The sequence below is a fragment of the Sinohyriopsis cumingii genome, chromosome 9, assembly GCF_028554795.1.
Source record: "Sinohyriopsis cumingii isolate HCF-2022 chromosome 9, ASM2855479v2, whole genome shotgun sequence".
NCBI lineage: Eukaryota > Metazoa > Mollusca > Bivalvia > Unionida > Unionidae > Sinohyriopsis > Sinohyriopsis cumingii.
In genome coordinates this window covers 24,785,892-24,792,522 of record NC_142969.1, presented here as the reverse complement: position 1 = coordinate 24,792,522, position 6,631 = coordinate 24,785,892, and the positions used below count along the sequence as shown (strand labels likewise).

At 37.0% G+C, this 6,631-nt stretch overlaps 1 protein-coding gene across 1 annotated transcript in view; it reads left to right on the top strand.

The window, feature by feature from the left end:
- Positions 1 to 3,284: 3,284 nt before the first annotated feature.
- The window catches only part of LOC149791409 (guanylate-binding protein 1-like), a 52,811-nt gene continuing 49,464 nt past the window's right edge, over positions 3,285 to 6,631 (top strand). The window contains exon 1 of the mRNA XM_089969196.1: positions 3,285 to 3,420. The gene's annotated coding sequence lies outside the window, so the exon portion shown is untranslated. The remainder of the gene's footprint in view (positions 3,421 to 6,631) is intronic.

The window sequence follows — 6,631 nt, the reverse complement described above, 5'->3', positions numbered from 1 at the left end:
TTTGGGTCTCTCTGGCGAATCCATATGACAAATTATGGTTTAAAAGTGATTTGCTCTTTTCTGTTACCCTGTGCATGTGTGTTGTAATGGCAATTACGTTTCAGCTTTAACATACATACATACGTTCCCCTTCTACGCCTTTTTCTTGTTGAGACTGAGGGAGGGTGAATTCGCAGCTTTATTCCAATAAACATCCCTGTGCCAAAGGGACCTTCTTGCTAAGGAGAGTAATTCATTATCTGTAAAATAATATGCTCTCTTGTTTCTATTGCACAGTTCATGTTGTTGTAAATCTTTGTTGTTTGAAGTGAGTACTTCTCTGAAGTATTACAACTCATGAGCTGTATGTCCAAGGGTTACATTTTAAAGCAAGTACCAACCGATAGATTTCATAGTGTCAGGTTCATACTTGCTGTTTTCTCTTTTGATAATATATTTCAGCTCTTAGACTTTATTTGCTAGACATTCTAAAATTATGCCTTCCTGAATCCGCTGCTCGTATGCCATTTCCCCCCGAGAAGCCTCACGCGAATTGGTTTCTGCTCTACAGTTATTACGTACTTCTGAGACAGGGGTCGGTATAAATTTAAGTTGTAAGCACTGACAACATAACCAGGGGAGAGAATGTTGGGATATTGCTATCCTGCTTTCGTTTACTGTGACTAAATGTTATTTTCATATGGCAGTTATAAAAACTATGCGTTAACGCATACAGCTTATAAAAACACAATGCTTCTCGCATGTGCTCGCAAAATCAGCCTCAACTAGTCCGTATTACACTAACTTTAGCAGTTATTAAACTAGGGAAACTGAAGATTGCCCTATTAGACAACACCGTCTTTTGAAAGTGCATTAAATGAATTATACATAATACGTGTAATTCGGATAAAAGGGATCCAGGCTGATAAAGTTTATTAGCCTGGATATTGTGTTTATCAGACTGGATATTGTGTTTATCAGACTGGGTATGCTGAACGAATGAACGAAAGTGATTGAGCTTCATCTGCACCATATAATCAATATGTTTATTCGAGTCTAAAAGGGAAAGGAAAAGTGGTGAAAGCACAACACTACCATCTGCTTAATTTACTACTGAAGATTCAAAACAGTAGATGCTCACCTAGGTTTGTCTGATTCGGCTGCGTTGGCACGTCCTTGGGAAAAGCACTTAGCTCTCATTTCATGACAATTATGTTCTAAAACGTGCCAGTGAAAGCATCTAAACCAAACTCACATAAGCAAATCATTATTGCTATCCAAAGATATATTATAAATGATATAAAAGATATATAGTTAAACAATTGTGGTAGTAGAAATTCACTATAAGGGTTATGGTTGTGGAACTCTATTTCTAGATTATGTTTCACTTTTGACGATACTGAATTAATTTTAAATTGGAATTCATAAGAATTTGACAGCACGTCTGAAATAAGCCTTTAATTGTGCAATGCAGAAAATGTCAAAAGAGAACTCTTACACATTAGTTAATTGCTTTTACACGCTTGGAGAAGAATCAGAGTTTCATTAGCATAAGGTGTTTTTATACATTGTGCAGTGTAACGACGAGGTGTTGCTCTACATTGTACATTGTAAGTATGAGGTGTTGCTCTACATTGATCAGTGTAAGTGAAAGTATAAGGTGTTTCTCTACATCGTACAGTGTAAGTGTGATGTGTTGCTCTAAATTGTATAGTGTAAGTATGAGGTGTTGCTCTACATCGTACAGTGTAAGTGTGAGGTGTTGCTCTACATTGTACAGTGAAAGTATGAAGTGTTTCTCTACATTGTACAGTGTAAGATGAGGTGTTGCTCTACGTTGTACATTGTAAATATGAGGTGTTGCTCTACATTGTACAGTGTAAGTGTAAGTATAAGGTATTTTTCTACATCGTACAGTGTAAGTGTGAAGTGTTGCTCTACATTGTACAATGAAAGTATGAAGTGTTGCTCTACATTGTACAGTGTAAGATGAGGTGTTGCTCTACGTTGTACATTGTAAATATGAGGTGTTGCTCTACATTGTACAGTGTAAGTGTAAGTATAAGGTATTTTTCTACATCGTACAGTGTAAGTGTGAGGTGTTGCTCTACACTGTATAGTGTAAGCATAAGGTGTTTTTCTACATCGTACAGTGTAAGTGTGAGGTGTTTATATTGTACAGTGTAAGTATGAGGTGTTGCTCTACATTGTAAAGTGTACGTATGAGATGTTTCTCTGGATCGTACAGTGTAAGTATGTTGTGTTGCTCTACATTGCGCAGTGTAACAAGCCATTAACCTTCAGGTATTAACAAAATTAAACTCAGAAAAATATCTCCAGAATTTCCTGGTTTGTGGAAAGGAGACGAACATTATGACATCCCGTACATCAGGTTCATTATATACATACATGTGGTAACAAGACTAAGTTCACAACATATTCAATAATCCTACGTCAGTACACATCACCTAAACAATTTACACAACGATAACCGATTTAGATAAGTTCCCGACTTGACGTCTATTAGTTGACTTCGCTGTATCAATAAATATTGATTGTGTAAATATTATTAGGAGATTGTACATAATACATACATTTTCCTTGTCTGATTTACTAGGGTCGGTTGTTGTATAGTATTATTTAATTGTTCAAATTTGGTAAGTTATTGGTTCCATTGTGCGTGCCTGAGCTATTATTCTGGGTTCGCAAATCAACTAAATCTATTTTGCTCAGCAAGGTGCAACGGTACTTGCAAGTTCCTGGTCAATCCCTCGTTTGTAAGTTCCCGGCCAATCCCTCGTTTAGTAATATGGTACTTTACAAATGTTTCTCTAGTAGAACAGTTTCAGTACGTTTTAAAATAATTCAATTTATGTTGTTTCCCTAAATGAGACAAGAACTTATAGCACAACGAACACTTACCATAGCATAAGATGCAAAATTATGAATCATGAGCAACCACTGTAGTTTTTCTAGAGTATAATGTTGCATGACAATTTACGTGTGATACGTGTGAGATGTAGATCTAGATAATATTCGGCATCGTTTTAAAAAATAGGAGTATAACCTATATCCAATCATTAAAACGCATACAGTATTGTTTCCTGTGGACGTGACGGCAACACACGTCTCCATACAGACAACACTTTTAAGATGAACAGGTCTGAATTCCCACCTCTCATATCATATATTGACCTATGCAAGTTTTGAAACCATAATACAAATTCGGGCGGAGCTCCGCATCCTTGGACCCGGTAATGACATGCCGTTATCTGTGTAGAGATAACTCATCTTAGTTCAACAGTCAGATAACTGCACAACTATAACGTTTAGTCGATGTACTTGTTAATTTTGTCACTTATTCGTCTCACCCATGTTTGAAACGAAAGACACAATCATACAAAGTACTGTATTTCCTTCTATTGACTGGCCGTTTTAAAGGTAAGATTTTAATTGCTGTCCGTAAACATTCCTTTAAATATACCAACAAATTTACATACACATTTCTTAAATTTACCTTGTGAACGAATTATACCAAATATCTTAAGAATGCACGTAAGATAAGTTACAATTGTGTGGATTAGGTGGTACCAGATAGTTATCATAATATCTAGTTCTAGAGTTAAGTTACGGCTTGGTGGATGTATTTGTCCCTCTTAACATTTATAATATTAATGTGTTTCAAATTATATGCAAAGAAGCTGAAAAACATATACAGTATTAAAGATGACAAGCCAGCAGTAGAACACTCACCAAGAGACAAGCCAGCAGTATAACACTCACCAAGAGACAAGCCAGCAGTATAACACTCGCCAAGAAACCCACAAATAGAGTACTTTTATGCACTGGATTAGACTAATCCAAATAAGTAATTTTATGTAAGAGATAGTACTAATACGTCTACCGTGTGTTTTCAGATAACATTTATGCTCATTATAATAATTTTGTTTGAATGAGATCTGGTTATAAAATATATTATAGCAAGGAGATAACATTAATGTTGACTTCGTTTGTGAATAAATCATTGGCAAAAGCATCTTTATTTTCTTCATTGAAATAAAACGAAATTATTTTATAACTTATTCGTCTCACCCGTGTTTGCAACTGATTATTCTTGGCAATTTCAAATTTCACTTTGACTATCCCGGAAACCCAAACACATCAAAACTTATAGATTCCATTAATGTTTTCAGTCTCAAACAGTCATTTAACCAACCCACCCATAGACATGATCACATTTTAGACTGGATTCTTCATAGACCTGATGATAATATTCTACGGTCCTCCCTGGTACCCAACGAACTTGCAACAAACCATCTCTACATTATATGCAATCTTGACGTATCAGTCCCTAACCCTCCACATTTATTTGCTACTAAGAGAAACCTCCGTATGCTAAATAGAACCAAACTAATGCGTGCCATCCAAGCAAACCTAACAACTTACTTACCTACTTACTTACCTCCTACAGCAGAACAACGCGATAACTGGCTGCGTTCAGTGCTCGACAAACATGCCCCAGCCACCAAGTGCAGATTATCAATTCAAAAGTGTTCTCCATGGTATAGCAATGTTAAGGACCAGCTTTGCACTGCTAAAAGAGACCGCGGTAAAGCTGAGAGGCCTTGGCTTTCCACCAGACTCACTATTCATAAGCAAATCTATGAAGCCGCTAAAAACAACGTCACAAACATAGTCCATTTAGCGAAATCATCCCACTACAGTACCAAAATTATGGAAAGTTCCAGCTGCAAAGAGCTCTTTGAGATTACTAACAAGCTAATGTCAAGGAACAAATGTGCACCACTTCCAACTACCTTCTTTGCAGTCGACCTTCCGGACCTGTTTGCAACTTTCTTCCTTGACAAAGTACAAACCATTAAAGACAAGCTTGACAACACAATTTCAATTGACTCGTCGTCACCATACAGTTGGCATACAAAATTTCAGCGGCAACCATTAACAGCATTTGAACCTGTCTCTATGGATTTAGTACGTACAATCGTGATGAAAGATGTACCAAAGTCATGTGAACTTCATCCAATTCCAACAACACTGTTGCTTGAGTGCTTAGATCTAGTATTGCCTTCACTAACTGATGTTATTAATACCTCTCTCTCATCCGGGGAATTCCCATCATTTTTCAAAACTGCCATTATAAAGCCTCTGCTGAAGAAACCAACACTCGACCATAACGATTTAAAGAACTACCGCCCAGTTTCGAATCTCCCATTCATAGTAAAAATCTTAGAAAAGGTTGTTCTATCCCAGCTTGTATCTCATCTGAATTCAAACAGTCTTTTTAGCAATGTACAATCTGCATATCGCCATTGCCACGGTACTGAAACTACTCTTCTAAAAGTAATTAATGATATTCTCTATGCTTTGGATAGCGGAAATATTACAGTCCTCACCCTCCTTCATTTGTCTGCAGCATTTGACACAAACCTGAGGCCATTCTGATCACAACACAAAGACTTTATCATTCACATACTTTACGTCAACAATAAATATCAGCAACACCAGCATTACGTTCACACAATCAGTACGAAACCTAGGTGTTACTCTGGACAGTACTCTCACATTTCACCAACATTTCACGAACATATGCAAGGCTGCATATCTTGTAACTGAGACGCATCAGCTCCATTCGCAGATATCTTTCAGGTGATGCCACTAAAACACTTGTGTTTTCATTAGTACTTTCAAGACTGGACTATTGTAACTCAATTCTGTCTGGTTCATCTCAATATCTACTCTAGAAACTTCAAAAAGTTCAAAACACAGCTGTTTGGATCATACTTAGAGTTCTTCCACGATCAGAGCACACCTCTCCGTTGCTCTGTACCCTATACTGGCTATCCATTCGATCCAGAATCAAACACAAAATTTGCTCTCTGTGCTACGTTTCACTGACGGACTCCAGTCCAACATACCTATCCGACCTTACCCATGTGTACACACCAGCAATATACTTATGCTCCTCTTCTGACAATCATATACTCATTATTACCACTATGAAAACGAAGTCATATGGACAATGTTCTTTTGCATACCAAAGCCCAGCAACGTGGAATGAATTGCCCACTGAACTTAAACACAAAGACACAGTGATCCCATTCAAGAGTGCTTTTGAAACTCACTTAGTTCGACTGCAAGAACAAACTTAAAGACATACTAATGTTTCCTACCTTAAATAATTTCAGCATGTTTTTTATGTTTTCTAATTTCATGGTGTTTGTTTTTTGTAATCATATAATTATATATGTTTGTTATGTTATAGGTGTAACGTTGTAAAGCGCTCTGAGCTTCTAAAGATTAGGTGCTATTAAAATCTTCATTAGTATTATTAGTATTTTCATCCATGACAGTACTGTTGCACTGTGACGCTCAGTATTTTGATGTGGTAAGCAGAAATGGTACAATACACAAAGAGGGCTTGTAAGTTCACATTCCAGTCTGTCTGCACTGTAATGGTAACAACGCAAGAGCGTAGGGATTATTATGCCTCACAGTCCTAGAACCAAACAATGCATCACCCGTTGTAAGCCATTTCATTGGCTATACTTATTTTCTTACCGCGTTCACTTCGAATTGACTTGAGTAGCTATTCACACAGTGACGAGAATGGCCATGCTTTACTGGGTCTATC